At 43.2% G+C, this 15,131-nt stretch overlaps 1 protein-coding gene across 1 annotated transcript in view; it reads left to right on the top strand.

The window, feature by feature from the left end:
* Nucleotides 1–260: 260 nt before the first annotated feature.
* Nucleotides 261–15,131, top strand: part of LOC140186436 (uncharacterized) — a 258,955-nt gene continuing 244,084 nt past the window's right edge. The window contains exon 1 of the mRNA XM_072240706.1: nucleotides 261–326. The gene's annotated coding sequence lies outside the window, so the exon portion shown is untranslated. The remainder of the gene's footprint in view (nucleotides 327–15,131) is intronic.

The following is a 15,131-nucleotide window of genomic DNA, read 5'->3' as shown; positions in this document are numbered from 1 at the left end:
GATGGTCTCCAATCGCTACGTAAAGTGTAATACTAGTCTGGATTATGGCAATAACCTATGACTGGGCGGCTAGCGTTTAACCTCAACTCATTCCCCTTCGGTGTCCTCACCACTTTCGCTTCGCGCGCTCAATTCCAGCCATCTCCCGCCGCCGCACAAACGTGCTCACTGATTGGACAACGCTCCGAGCGCTCGTCTCATTCTCGACGCCCACCGGTGACGTCACCGCGTTTCTGCGCTCCAACATTACCGCCGGTTGCCCTGGCGACGAGGCCGCCGCGTCCACACAAGTGTGAGGCCACAGGTGGAGAGCGGTGAAGCCTCAGGTGAGGCAGGGTCCGGGAAGCGCTACTCCCACTCTTTACATCGATCCTTAAAATCAACTGTATCTGTTTAGTCTTTTGGGTGATATAATAGAAATAAATCCTTGGCAGTGGTTTGTCAGGCAATTTTGATTTTACTAGGCTTGGGTTTGCATGAACTGAGTGGTCGATTGCAAAGTGGGTGAATGCTTTGTAATTGAAAAACGTTGGATGTGATGGCGCATCTTTTCTTCGGTTAGGTATAGGAAGAGGCCGTTTGCATCGGTTTTACTCCGCTGGTTATAACCTCAGGGCATTCCCATCCACTTGCAGTAACCTTTCACCTTCTTTGTTAAGTTTCTATCTTTGCCTTAAAATGTTCAAATTTTCTGTTTTTACTGCCCTTTGAGGTGGGGTATTCCAAACAGTCACGACTTTGAAAAAATAGATAAGGGTTTATCACTTTCTTAATTAAAAACGGGACGGGATGTATCCCAAACAACAGGAATTCTGCAGATGCTGGAAATTCAAGCAACACACATCAAAGTTGCTGGTGAACGCAGCAGGCCAGGCAGCATCTCTAGGAAGAGGCACAGTCGACGTTTCAGGCCAAGACCCTTTGTCAGGACTAACTGAAGGAAGAGTGAGTAAGGGATTTGAAAGTTGGAGGGGGAGGGGGAGATCCAAAATGATAGGAGAAGACAGGAGGGGGAGGGATGGAGCCAAGAGCTGGACAGGTGATTGGCAAAAGGGGATACGAGAGGATCATGGGACAGGAGGTCCGGGAAGAAAGACAAGTGGGGGGGGGGACCCAGAGGATGGGCAAGGGGTATATTCAGAATGGGAATGGGATGTGGAATTAAAATGTGTGGCCACTGGGAGATCCTGCTTTCTCTGGCGGACAGAGCGTAGATGTTCAGCAAAGCGCTCTCCCAGTCTGCGTCGGGTCTCGCCAATATATAAAAGGCCACATCGGGAGCACCGGACGCAGTATATCACCCCAGTCGACTCACAGGTGAAGTGTTGCCTCACCTGGAAGGACTGTTTGGGGCCCTGAATGGTGGTAAGGGAGGAAGTGTAAGGGCATGTATAGCACTTGTTCCGCTTACACGGATAAGTGCCAGGAGGGAGATCAGTGGGGAGGGGTGGGGAGGGATGGGGGGTACGAATGGACAAGGGAGTTGTGTAGGGAGCGATCCCTGCGGAATGCAGAGAGAGGGGGGGAGGGAAAGATGTGCTTAGTGGTGGGATCCCATTGGAGGTGGCGGAAGTTACGGAGAATAATATGTTGGACCCGGAGGCTGGTGGGGTGGTAGGTGAGGACCAGGGGAACCCTATTCCTAGTGGGGTTCCTCTAGGAAGAGGTCCAGTCGACGTTTCGGGCCAAGACCCTTCGTCAGGACTAACTGAAAGAAGAGCTAGTAAGAGATTTGAAAGTGAGAGGAGGAGAGGGAGATCCAAAATGATAGGAGAAGACAGGTGGGGGAGGGATGGAGCCAAGAGCTGGACAGGTTATTGGCAAAACGGATATGAGAGGATCATGCAACAGGAGGCCTGGGGAGAAGGAAGGGGGGGAGGGACCCAGAGGATGGGCAAGGGGTATATTCAGAGGGACAGAAGGAGAAAAAGGAGAAAGAGAGAGAAAGAATGTGTGTATATAAATAAATAACGGATCAGGTACGAGGGGGAGGTGGGGCATTAGCGGAAGTTGGAGAAGTCAATGTTCATGCCATCAGTTTGGAGGCTACCCAGATGGAATATAGGGTGTTGTTCCTCCATCCTGAGTGTGGCTTCATCTTTACAGTAGAGGAGGCCGTGGATAGACGTATCAGAATGGGAATGGGATGTTGAATTAAAATGTGTGGCCACTGGGAGATCCTGCTTTCTCTGGCGGACAGAGCATAGGTGTTCAGCAAAGCAGTCTCCCAGTCTGCGTCGGGTCTCGCCAATATATAGAAGGCCACATCGGTAGCACCGGACGCAGTATATCACCCTAGCCGACTCACAGGTGAAGTGTACTTCCTCCCTCACCACCATTCAGGGCCCCAGACAGTCCTTCCAGGTGAGGCGACACTTCATCTGTGAGTTGGCTGGGGTGATATACTGCGTCCGGTGCTCCCGATGTGGCCTTTTATATATTGGCGAGACCCGACGCAGACTGGGAGATCGTTTTGCTGAAAACCTACACTCTGTCCGCCAGAGAAAGCAGGATCTCCCAGTGGCCACACATTTTAATTCCACATCCCATTCCCATTCTGACATGTCTATCCACGGCCTCCTCTACTGTAAAGATGAAGCCACACTCAGGTTGGAGGAACAACACCTTATATTCCGTCTGGGTAGCCTCCAACCTGATGGCATGAACATCAACCTCTCCAACTTCCGCTAAGGCCCCACCTCCCCCTCTTATCCCATCTGTTACTCATTTTTATGCACACATTCTTTCTCTCACTCTCCTTTTTCTCCCTCTGTCCCTCTGAATATACCTCTTGCCCATCCTCTGGGTCCCCCCCCATTGTCTTTCTTCCCGGACCTCCTGTCCCGTGATCCTCTCATATCCCCTTTTGCCAATCACCTGTCCAGCTCTTGGCTCCATCCCTCCCCCTCCTGTCTTCTCCTATCATTTTGGATCTCCCCCTCCCCCTCCAACTTTCAAATCCCTTACTCACTCTTCCTTCAGTTAGTCCTGACGAAGGGTCTCGGCCTGAAACGTCGACTGCACCTCTTCCTACAGATGCTGCCTGGCCTGCTGCGTTCACCAGCAACTTTGATGTGTGTTGCCGGGATGTATCCCAGTTTACTACAGGAAGCGCGGGGAGCGATTACTGCGTCTTTGCACTGATCTTTGAGTCCTCACTGTCCGCAGGACTAGTTCCTTGAAGGATGGCAAATATTATTCATTTATTTCATGAAAGGTTAATAGGGAAATAATGACTAGTGAGTTTTGCATCAGTGGTAGACAAACTATTAGAGAGGGTTCTTAGAATCAACGTTTAGAAGCATTTGGAGAAACATAATCTGAAGGGATAGACAGCATGGCTTTGTGAGGGGCGGGTCATGCTTCACGAGCCGGATTGACATTTTTGAGGAAGCGACAAAACAAATTGATGAAGGTAGAGCAGTGTATGTGGTATATATGGATTTTAGTCAGACGTTTGACAAGATTCTCTGGCAGGCAGAAAATCAGGAGGCAGGGGATTCATGGAAACTTGGCTGCGTGGGTGTCAGAACTAGTTTACCCATTTGTCCCTAATAAGGAAGGCAAATGCAATGTTAGAATGCATTTTGAGAGGACTCGAGTATAAAAGTAAAGACGTAATGCTGAGGTTTTATAAGTCATTGGTCAGATCAGGCTTGGAGTTTTGTGAGCAGTCTTGGACTTCTTAACTAAGAAAGGATATCTTTGCTTTGGAGAGTGTCCATAGCAGGTTCATGAGAATGAGCCCAGAAATGAAAGGGTTAATGTATAAGGAGCATTTGTTGGCTGTTTCCCACTGGAGTTCCGAAAAATGATAGGGGATATCATTGAAACCTATCGAATATTGAAAGACTCAGATAGAGTGGATGTGGAGAGGATGTTTCCTGTAGCGTGTGGACCTAGAACCAGAGGCTACAGCCTCAGAGTAGAAGAACCACCTCTTTTGAACAGATTTCTTCAGCCAGGGGATGGTGAATCTGTGGAATTCATTGCCACAGATGGCTGTATAGGCCAAGTCATTGGATATCTTTTAAAGCGGAGGTTGATAGGTTCTTGATTAGTAAGAGCATCAGCATTTCTGGGGAGAAGACAGGAGAATGAAGTTGAGAGGGATAATAATCAGTCATAATGGCTGAGCAGACTCGATTGGCTAGATGGCAGAGAGGTTGTATTGATGGAGAGTATTCTGCCTGGAGGTTGGTGCCAGTGGTGTTCCACAGGAATCTGTTCTGGGACTCATGCTCTGTGTGATTTTTATAAATGACTTGGATGAGGAAGTGGAAGGATGGGTTAATAAGTCTGCAGATGATATGAAGGTTAGTAGTGTTGTGCATAGGGTTGTCGTAGGTTACAACAAGATATTGACAGGATGCATAGCTGGGCTTAGAAATGGCAGATGGAATTCAATCTGGAAAAGTATGACATGATACATGTTTGGAGGTTGAACTTGAAGGCAAAGTACAAGGTTAATGGCAGATTCTTAGCAATGTAGAGGAACAGAGGGATCTTGGGGTCCCAGTCTATGGCTTCAGTTACCATACAAATTGATGGGGTGGGGGAGTTAAGAAGGCAGGTGGTGCATTGGTCTTTGTTAGTTGGGGATTGAATTCAAAAACCACAAGGTAATGTTGCAGCTCTTTAAAACTCTGGCTAAACTACACTTGGAGTATTGTGTTCATTTCTGGTCGCCTCATTATAGAAAGAATATGGAAGCTTTAGAGAGGGTGCAGAGGAGATTTACCAGGATGCTACCTGGATTAGAGAGCATATCTTTTGAGGAAAGCTTGAGTAAACTGAGGCTTTTCTTTTTGGAGCAAATGATTATGAGTGGTGACTTGATAGAGATGTATAGGATGATAAGAGACACATTTAACACCTTTTTCTAGTATTGTAATGACTAATACAAGAGGGCATATTTTTAAGGTAATTGGAAGGAAGTATGGGCAGATGTCAGGGGTCGGTTTTTTACACAGAGAATGATAGTTACATAAAACCCACTGCTGGGTTTTGGTAGAGGCAGATACAACAGGTATATTTAAGAGATTCTTAAATAGGCACACGGATGAAGGACATATGGAGGGCTATGTTGGAGGGAAGGGCTAGATTGATCTTGGAGGAGGTTGAAAGGTTTGTACAACATTGTGAGCTGAAGGGTCTGTATTGTGCTGTACTGTTCTATGTTCTATAAGTAACATTTGAGGGATGCATCATGGCTTGGTATGGCAACTACTATGTCTGTAACTACAAGAAATTACAGGCAGTTGTAGACACAGCTCAACACATCATGGAAATCATCCTCCCCTCCATGAACTCTGTCTAATACTTCTTCCTGCCTTGGCAAAGCAGCCAACATGATCAAAAATTCCACCCACCCCAGATACTTCTTTTCTACCTGGATGTGGGCGTAGAAGGGTGGGTTGGCAAGTTTGCAGACGACACAAAGGTTGGTGGTGTTGTAGATAGTGTAGAAGATTGTCAAAGATTGCAGAGAGACAGTGATAGGATGCAGGAGTGGGCTGAGAGGGGGCAGGTGGAGTTCAACCCGGAGAAGTGTGAGGTGGTACACTTTGGAAGGACAAACTCTAAGGCAGAGTACAAAGTAAATGGCAGGATACTCGGTAGTGTGGAGGAGCAGAGGGATCTCGGGGTACATGTCCACAGATCCCTGAAAGTTGCCTCATAGGTGGATAGGGTAGTTAAGGAAGCTTATGGGGTGTTAGCTTTCATAAGTCGAGGGATAGAGTTTAAGAGTCACGACGTAATGGTGCAGCTCTATAAAACTCTGGTTAGGCCACACTTGGAATACTGTGTCCAGTTCTGGTCACCTCACTATAGGAAGGATATGGAAGCATTGGAAAGGGTACAGAGGAGATTTACCAGGATGCTGCCTGGTTTAGAAAGTATGCATTATGATCAGAGATTAAGGGAGCTAGGCCTTTACTCTTTGGAGAGAAGGAGGATGAGAGGAGACATGCTAGAGGTGTACAAGATGATAAGAGGAATAGATAGAGTGGATAACCAGCACCTCTTCCCCAGGGCACCACTGCTCAATACAAGAGGACATGGCTTTAAGGTAAGGGATGGGAAGTTCAAGGGGGATATTAGAGGAAGATTTTTTACTCAGAGAGTGGTTGGTGCGTGGAATGCACTGCCTGAATCAGTGGTGGAGGCAGATACACTAGTGAAGTTTAAGAGACTACTAGACAGGTACATGGAGGAATTTAAGGTGGGAGCTTATATGGGAGGCAGGGTTTGAGGGTCGGCACAACATTGTGGGTCGAAGGGCCTATACTGTGCTGTACTATTCTATGTTCCCCATGCCTTACTGGGCACAAGATAGAAAAAAGCCTAAAAGCACATGTCACCTGGCTCAAGGGAAATTTCTATCCAGCTGATATAAGAACGGTTTCCTTGAAGGAAAAGGTGGGCTCTAGACCTTACAATCTACTTTACATTTCATTGAAGTCATTCCTCACTCTTTCTAACTGCAGTGAATACAAGTCTAGCCTGTCCATTCATTCCTGATAAGACATCGCCTTCTCTTGTCATTCCAGCTTTATGTCAGGTGAACCTTCTTTTTACTGACAGTTTAACATCCTTCCCTAAAGTAAGCAGATGAGTACTGCAGAGGTCTCATCCATACCTTACATAGTGAAAACATAATCCTATTTTTGTAATCAATCTTCTTAACCCAGATGGCCTGCCTCACAGCATGGACAATAAAATGTAATAACCTTTTTTCTTGTGCATTTTCTCGGCTTGCTGTGACAGCAGTGATAGAATATAGAAAAATATGAGCAGCAGTTGGCTGTTCTGGCCTGCTCAGCTATTCAATATAATTGCAACCAATCCTTTATCTCAGTACCACATTCCTATTGCTCCCTCTTTGTGTCCAGAAATCAATCTATCTTTAAATATAAACAATAGGAATTCTGCAGATGCTAGAAATTCAAGCAACACATATCAAAGTTGCTGGTGAACGCAGCAGGCCAAGCAGCATCTGTAGGAAGAGGTGCAGTCGACGTTTCAGGCCGAGATCCTTCGTCAGTCCTGACGAAGGGTCTCGGCCTGAAACGTCGACTGCACCTCTTCCTACAGATGCTGCTCGGCCTGCTGCGTTCACCAGCAACTTTGATGTGTGTTGCTATCTTTAAATATATTCAGTGACCTAGCCTGCACAACTATCAGTGAAAGACAATTACACAGGTTCGTCACTTTTAAGTGAAGAAATGTATCCCCGTTGCAGTCTTAGATGTCTTGTGCCATATCCTCAAATACTGACACCTAATTCTCATTGTCCCAGTCAGGGCAATGTCCTCTTCTGTATGTTGAGTCCAGTCAGAATGTTTTACGATCCAGTGAGAGCTCCTCTCATTCCTCTACTTTCTCAGTGAATACCAGCTGTTGACCTAAAATTAATATATAAAACATTGCCGGTCACTCAACACGGGGGGTCATCTGGGTCTGTACAAATGTCTCACCATCCTGGCTATCAGTCAGTGAACCTTCCTGATGAGTACTGTATAATATCTTTCCTTATGTACGGAGACCAAAGCTACACAAGTATGCTGAACTTGGTCTCCCTAAGGTCCTGAACAACTTTAGCAAGATAATCTTGATCCTCTACTCATCATCTCATGCAATGAGTGGAGTGTCAACATGCCATTTCACTTTTTAACTACTTGCTGCACTCATTAAACTTGTATAAATCACCTTGATGCTCTTTGTATCCTCCTCACAACTCTCAATTCCTCCCATTTTATGTCATCAGCAAAATTAGAATCATTACATTTGTTACCCTCGTTGATAAAAATTGTGAACAGCTAGGACCCAAGCCCTGATCATGAGGTACATCACTGGTTTCCTGTCTGCTGACCAGTTTTTAAACCATGCCATACATTACCTCTGTGGGACATTATCAAAGGCCGCCTGATAATCCAAATTCACCACACCCACTTGTTCTCTCCTATTTATTCTATCAGTTAAATCCTTCCAAAAGCTCTGATTGACTTGACACAGTACTTTCTTTCTGTAAATTCATGTTGATTTGTCTAATCCCATTGATAGTTTTTGTGTCCTGTTATCATCTCATATGAGGAATAGATATGCAGGCAGATTAAGGAAAAGTGTAAAAGCAGAAGGGTTGTTGTCATGGGCAACTTCAACTTCCCTAATCTATACTGGGACTTTCAAGAGGTTTAGACGAGGCAGAATTTGTTAGGTGCATCCAGGAGGTTACTTAAGTCAATTTGTAGGTCGTCCAACAAGAGGAGGGGTGGCGTTAGACCTGGTGTTGGGTAATAGTCATAGTCATAGTCATACTTTATTGATCCCGAGGGAAATTGGTTTTCGTTACAGTTGCACCAACCAAGAATAGAGTATAAATAAGGCAATATAAAACCATAAATAATTAAATAGTGATATGTAAATGCCAGGAAATAAGTCCAGGACCAGCCTATTGGCTCAGGGTGTCTGACCCTCCAAGGGAGGAGTTGTAAAGTTTGATGGCTACAGGCAGGAATGACTTTCTATGACGCTCAGTGCTGCATCTCGGTGGAATGAGTCTCTGGCTGAATGTATTCCTGTGCCCAACCAGTACATTATGTAGTGGATGGGAGACATTGTCCAAGATGGCATGCAACTTAGACAGCATCCTCTTTTCAGACCCCACCATTAGAGAGTCCAGTTCCATCCCCACAACATCACTGGCCTTATGAATGGGTTTGTTGATTCTGTTGGTGTCTGCTACCCTCATCCTGCTGCCCCAGCACACAACAGCAAACATGATAGCACTGGCCACCACAGACTCGTAGAACATCCACAGCACTGTCCGGCAGATGTTAAAGGACCTCAGTCTCCTCAGGAAATAGAGACGGCTCTTACCCTTCTTGTTGACAGCCTCAGTGTTCTTTGACCAGTCTGCTCAGGTGATCAACTTTTCAACGGTGAGCAGTTAGGGAACAGTGACCACAGCTCCTGAAGTTTAAAGATAGCAAGAGATAAGGATAAGTATGAAGCTTAAACTGGAGCAGGGCAAGTTACAAGCGCATTAAGCATGAACTAGGGAGAGTTAATTGGGAACTGCTGTTTTCAGGCAAGTCCACATGGGACAAGTTGAGGATGTTTGAAGACCAGCTGCACAGAGCACAGGACAGGTGTGTTCCAGTCAGAATGAAGGACAAGGATGGCAAGGTAAGAGAAGCTTGGATGCCAAGGGAGGTGATGAAGTTAGTCAAGTAGAAAAAGGAAAAGTATAAAAAGCGTAGGAAACTAGAGTCTAACAGAACTCTTGAGGAATATAAAGAAGTCAGAAAAGAACTCAAGAAAAGAATTAGGAAAGTCAGGATGGGGCATGAAAACTCCTCGTCAAGTCAGGTTAAAGAGAATCCCAACTTGTTCTATATATACATCAAGAGCAAGAAGATATCTAAGAGATGGGGTAGGACCACTCAAGGATAAAGGGGGGGGGGAATCATTTACTCTGATGGAGAGGATGTGGGTTAAGTCCTTAATTAATTCTTTTCATCGGTACTTACCAAAGAGAAGGACATGGAAAATAGGGAGATCAGTGCCCAGCATGTTAATATACAAGGGCATTTTGAGGTAATGGAGGAGGTACTGTTGTGTCTGTCAAAGAACATTAAGGTGGATAAGTCCCCAGGGGCTGATGAGATGTACCCCAGGTTATTGAGACAGGTAAAGGATAAAATTGCTGGGGCCTTAACCAGTATCTTCATGTCTTCTCTAGTCACAGGTAAAGTTCCCGAAGACTGGCAAGTAGCTAATGTGGTTCTATTATTCAAGAAGGGAAGCATGGAAAACTTGGAAACTATAGACTGGGTGAGACTTACATCATTAGTAGGGACGTTAATAGAGAGAATTCTTAGGGATAGGATTTATTAGCATTTGGAAAACCATGGGCTGAGTTGGGAAAGCAAGCATGGATTTGTGTGAGGCAAATCATGTCTTACTAACTTGATTGAATTTTTTGACGAGGTGATGAGGGTGGTTGATGAAAGTAAAAGGGCGGATGTTGTCTGCATTGATTTCAGTAAGGCTTTTGACAAGCTCTCCCACAGGAGGCTCATCCAGAAAATTAAGGTGCATGGGATCCATGGTTAATTGGCCATTTGGATTCAGAACTTCGATCAGTGATCGAAGAGACTTATTCGAGCTGGAGGTCTGTGATTAGTGGTGTTCTGCAGGGATCTGTGCTGGGACCTCTGGTGTTTGTGATATATATAAATCACCTGGATGAAAATGTAGATGGTTGGGTTAGTAAATTTGCAGATTGGTGGTGCTGTGAATACCATAGAAGACTAGCAAAGAATCATCATCATCAGGTGCCATGCCCAGTTTGAGCTTTGACTGCCATGGCCCACACACTCCTGCTTCAGGTCAAGTGGATCAATTCATTGGTATTTATTTCCAATTCTCTGGCTGCTGTCTCCGTCGTTGTTTGTCTTTGACTTCCTCTTGCTTTCTTCCCTTCAATCTTTCCCATAATTACCGTGCATTCTAACTCCTCTTTCCTAATCACATGTCCAATGAAGTTACATTGCCTTTTCATGATCTCATACATTATTTCTCTTTTTGTGTTTGCTCTGTTCATGACATCCTCGTTAGATATTCATTTCGTCCATGATATTCTTTGCATCCTCCTAAAAAACCACATCTCTGCCGCTGCAATTCGTTTCCTCATGTTACTAGATATTGTCCAACATTCTGAGCCATATAACATAACTGGACAAACATAACATTTTAGTACTCTGAGGCGAGTTGTCATGCCTAGTTTAGTATTAGTCAGTGTACTCTTCATTCTCGTAAAGGTGTCTTTTACCATCCCATTTCTTCTTTTGATGTCCAAGTCTCACCTGCCATCTGATGTCACCCAGCTCCCTAAGTAGCAAAAGTTCTGTACTTGTTTGATGTCTTCCCCGTTTATTCTCAGCCTGCGGATAGGATTCTCCTTCTTTTTGGATATCACCATACATTATGCCTTTTTGCAATTGATAGGTAGACCCATTTTTGCACTTTCTTCAACAATTATATCAATTAAGTTTTTTAGTTCTTCCTCTGTACTTGCAATTAACACAGTGTCATCTGCGTATCTGAAATTATTGATGTTTTCATGGCTAACTTTGATACCCAAGATGTCTCTTATTTTTTGTAATATTGTTTCACTGTACACATTAAATAAATCGGGGAGAAAAGACACCCTTGTCTAACGCCTCTCTTGATTTTCGTAAACTGACTCATTTCTCTATCTATCCTTACAGCGGCAGTTTGTTCCCAGTACAGATTTCTGATTAGGCAGAGGTCTTTCGAATCTAGATCTAGAGCTTTCTGTAATATTTCAAATAACTTATTGTGCTTCACTTTATCAAATGCTTTTGTGCAGTCGATAAAACAAACAAACCTTTTTGCACTTGAATAGCTCGTTCTGATGGTATCCTTAACATCAATATTGCGTTTCTTGTACCTTTGTCTTTCACAAAACCACATTGTTCTTTGCCTGTTTCAGCTTGTATCTTACTTTTAGCTCTTGTCATCAAAATTCTTAGAAGTATCTTGGTGATATGACTCATTAAACTTATGGTTCTATGTAATTCACAATCTATTGCTCCAGGTTTCTTAGGAAGAGTGATAAATACTGATTTTTTTCATCTCTTCTGGTATTATTCTAGTCTCATAAATGTCATTGATTAAATCAGTAAGTTTTTCGATTCCATAATCTTCAAGGGCGATAATTTGTTCTATTATTAATTCATCAGGACCTGCTGCCTTTCCTTTCTTCATCTTATTTATTGCATTACGAACTTCAGGTTTTAAAATACTTGGACCTTCAATGTTTTTCTTAATTTCTGGTTTTTCGCCTCAATCGTCTTCAAACAATTCCTGAATATACTCAGTCCATCTGTTCATAATCTCATCTTTTTCCATGATAATGGTACCATCCTTTGCTTTCAAACATCCACCTGAAGAACAGAGGAGCTTTTTACCAGTGATATTCTTGATTTCTTGATGTAACCTTTTTGGATCAGTAATAGGGATTCTTTCTATCTGCTCACATTCCTGGTTTAACCATTCTTCTTTGGCTTTTTGACATAAGCTTTTAACTTTTTTATCTAAGGACTTATATTCTATAGGATTTGCTTTCTTCTGTCTCCTTTCTTCCATTAGATTTTTGATTTCACCTGTCATCCATTTATTCTTTATACTTTTTTTCTTTTTTAGGAATCACTGACTTTGCTGATTCTACCAAGGCATCCTTTAGAGAGTTAAATTTCATTTCTACATGATTGCTATCATCTTCAACAGATTCTATTTCTAGACTTTGAAATCTATTCCTTACTTCAATTGTAAATTTTTGTCTTAAGTTTTCTTCTTTAATTAATTGAAAGTAGTCAAGGGTTGCAGTTTAGAGTCATACCCAGGACTATAGCAAAGAATACAACGGGATATTGATCAGTTGCAGATAAGGGCAGAGAAATGGTAGATAGAGCTTAACCTGACCAAATGTGAAGTGTTGCACCTTGTAGGTCAAATGAAAGAAGACAGCACACTGTTAAGGTCAAGACCCTAAACAGTGTTGAATGACAGAGGGATCCTGGGGTACAAGTTCATAGCTCCCTAAAAGTGGCTACACAGATTGATAGGGTGGTTAAGAAGGCAAATGGCATGATTGTCTTTACTAGTCATGGCACGTTGATTTTAAAAGTCAGAAAGTTGTGTTGCAGCTGTATAAAGCTCTAGTTAGGCTACATATGGAGTATTGCATACAGTTCTGTTCACTCCATGATAGAAAGGATTGATGTAAAAGAGGTTTACCATGCTCTGTATTAGAGGGCATGTGCTTTAAAGAGAGGATGGACAAACTTGAGTTGTTTTCTCTGGAGTGGCACGTGCTGAGGGGTGATCTGATAGAGGTTTGTAGGATTATTAGAGACATAGATAGAGTAGAAAGACATTTTTTTGCCAGGGTTGGAATGTCTAATACCAGAGACCATGCATTTAAGGTGAGAGGCAGTAAGTTCAAGGGGCATTGTTCTTACACAGAGGGTGGTGGGTGGTAGAAGCAGATACATTAAGGACTTTTCATAGACCTTTAGATAGGCATATGAATGTGAGGGAAATGGACATTGTGTAGGCAGAAGGGATTAGTTTAGTTATCCATTGATGACCAATTTGATTTCTTTGGCACAATATTGTGGACTAAAAGGCCTCTTCCTGTGCTGTACTGTTCTATGCTCTATATTCTTTATTACATTTTCCTCACTACCGTTCGTCTTTCTAGTCTGTAGCTCTCTGTTTTCTAAATAGAGAGGGTACATTTGGCATCCTTCAATATGTAGGACCTGTTTTACTAATTGTATAATTTTGGAATATGGTAACTAATAACCCATTATATCTATGTTTATTTTATTTGAGTACGTACAAATTATCAGGTCATGGGGATTTATCAGATTTTAAAGCCATTAATTTCTCCAGCACTCTCCTTTAATTCCTCCTGTTTCCCCAGCATTTCTCTTATCTGTGTTATCTTCTGTGAAGATCAAACCAAAGTATTTGTTTAATTGCTTTGACATTTTTTCCCATTTCCTCCCAGTTCAAAATTCAAAGATCAAATTAATTTTACTATTACAGTACGTCTGTGTCACCATATACTATGCTGAGATTCATTTTTGCATGCGTTCAAGGTAGAATAAAGAAATACAATAGAATCAATGAAAAACTACTCACAAAGACTGACAAACAACCAAAGTGCTAAAGAAGTCAAACTGCAAATACAGAAAAAAACCCCACCAAAAATAATAAATAAATACATAGATATTAGTGAGAATATGAGTTGTATGTGGGCACGTGGCCAAGTGGTTAAGGTATTGGACTAGCGACCTGAAGGTCGTGAGTTCGAGCCCCAGCCAAGGGAACGTGTTGTGTCCTTGAGCAAGGCACTTAACCACACAGTGCTCTGCGACGACACTGGTGCCAAGCTGTATTGGCCCTTGCCCTTCCCTTGGGCAACATTGGTGTCGTGGAGAGGGGAGACTCGCAGCATGGGCAACTGCTGGTCTTCCATACAACCTTGCCCAGGCCTGCGCCCTGGAGGGTGAAGACTTTCCAGGTGCAGATCCATGGTCTCGCAAGGCTAACGGATGCCTTTACTTTTATGAGTTGTATAGTCCTTGAAAGTGAGCTCATAGGTTATGGCAACACACATCAAAGTTGCTGGTGAACGCAGCAGGCCAGGCAGCATCTGTAGGAAGAGGTGCAGTCAACGTTTCAGGCCGAGACCCTTCGTCAGGACTAACATAGGTTATGGAATCAGTTCACTGTTGAGGTGAATGCAGTTGTCCATGCAGGTTAAGGAACCTGATGGTTGAAGTTCCTGAACTTAAGGCTCCTGTACCTTCTCAATGGCAGCAGTGAGAACAGTGATCTGGCTGGTGGGGGTGGTTGATGATAGATGCTGCTTTCTTGTGGTAGTCCTTTTGTAGATGTGCTGAATGGTGGGGAGGGCTTTTCCTGCTCTGACTATAAGGGACGTACATATGCCTTCGCATTTTCTTTTTAGGAACTTAGAGAAGCTTTTACAGTCTAATATTCTTTTCAAGTTTACTAGGTTTTTTTTATAGCTCTCTTTGCCAATCTCTTGGTCCTATTTTGTTTTATCCTAAAATGCTTCCGATCTCAAGCTCGATTTTTTCTGGTAACCTTCTAACTCCTTTTCAGATCTGGTCCAACCCTTACTGCGTTCTGTTAGTCATGTTTGAATAATCATTCCTTTTGTGTTAGAAAGGAAATACATTTACTTTAGTCCTTAAGTGATAACATTGTCTGGTGACCCTCATGTCTTTCAATGTGCTGTAGCTCTACAAACTATCAGACCAACCAACTGACTGCACAGACTTTCCTAATTTCCTTTGTTTAGATTTTGGATCCTAGTTTCAGATCGAAGCACTCCAATTAAGTCTTAATGAAGAATTCACTCATGTTGTAGTCACTCTTTTCTAAAGGACCTGAGACAGCAAGATGACTAATCAACCCTTCTCGTTGCACAATACTCAATCTAGGATCATCTGTGGCCTAAGTGGCTACAATAGGTATTGGTCTAAAACAAACATCCTATT

Source organism: Mobula birostris, chromosome 22 (genome assembly GCF_030028105.1).
Source record: "Mobula birostris isolate sMobBir1 chromosome 22, sMobBir1.hap1, whole genome shotgun sequence".
Classification (NCBI taxonomy): Eukaryota; Metazoa; Chordata; class Chondrichthyes; order Myliobatiformes; family Myliobatidae; genus Mobula; species Mobula birostris.
This window is presented reverse-complemented; position numbering and strand designations above follow the sequence as displayed.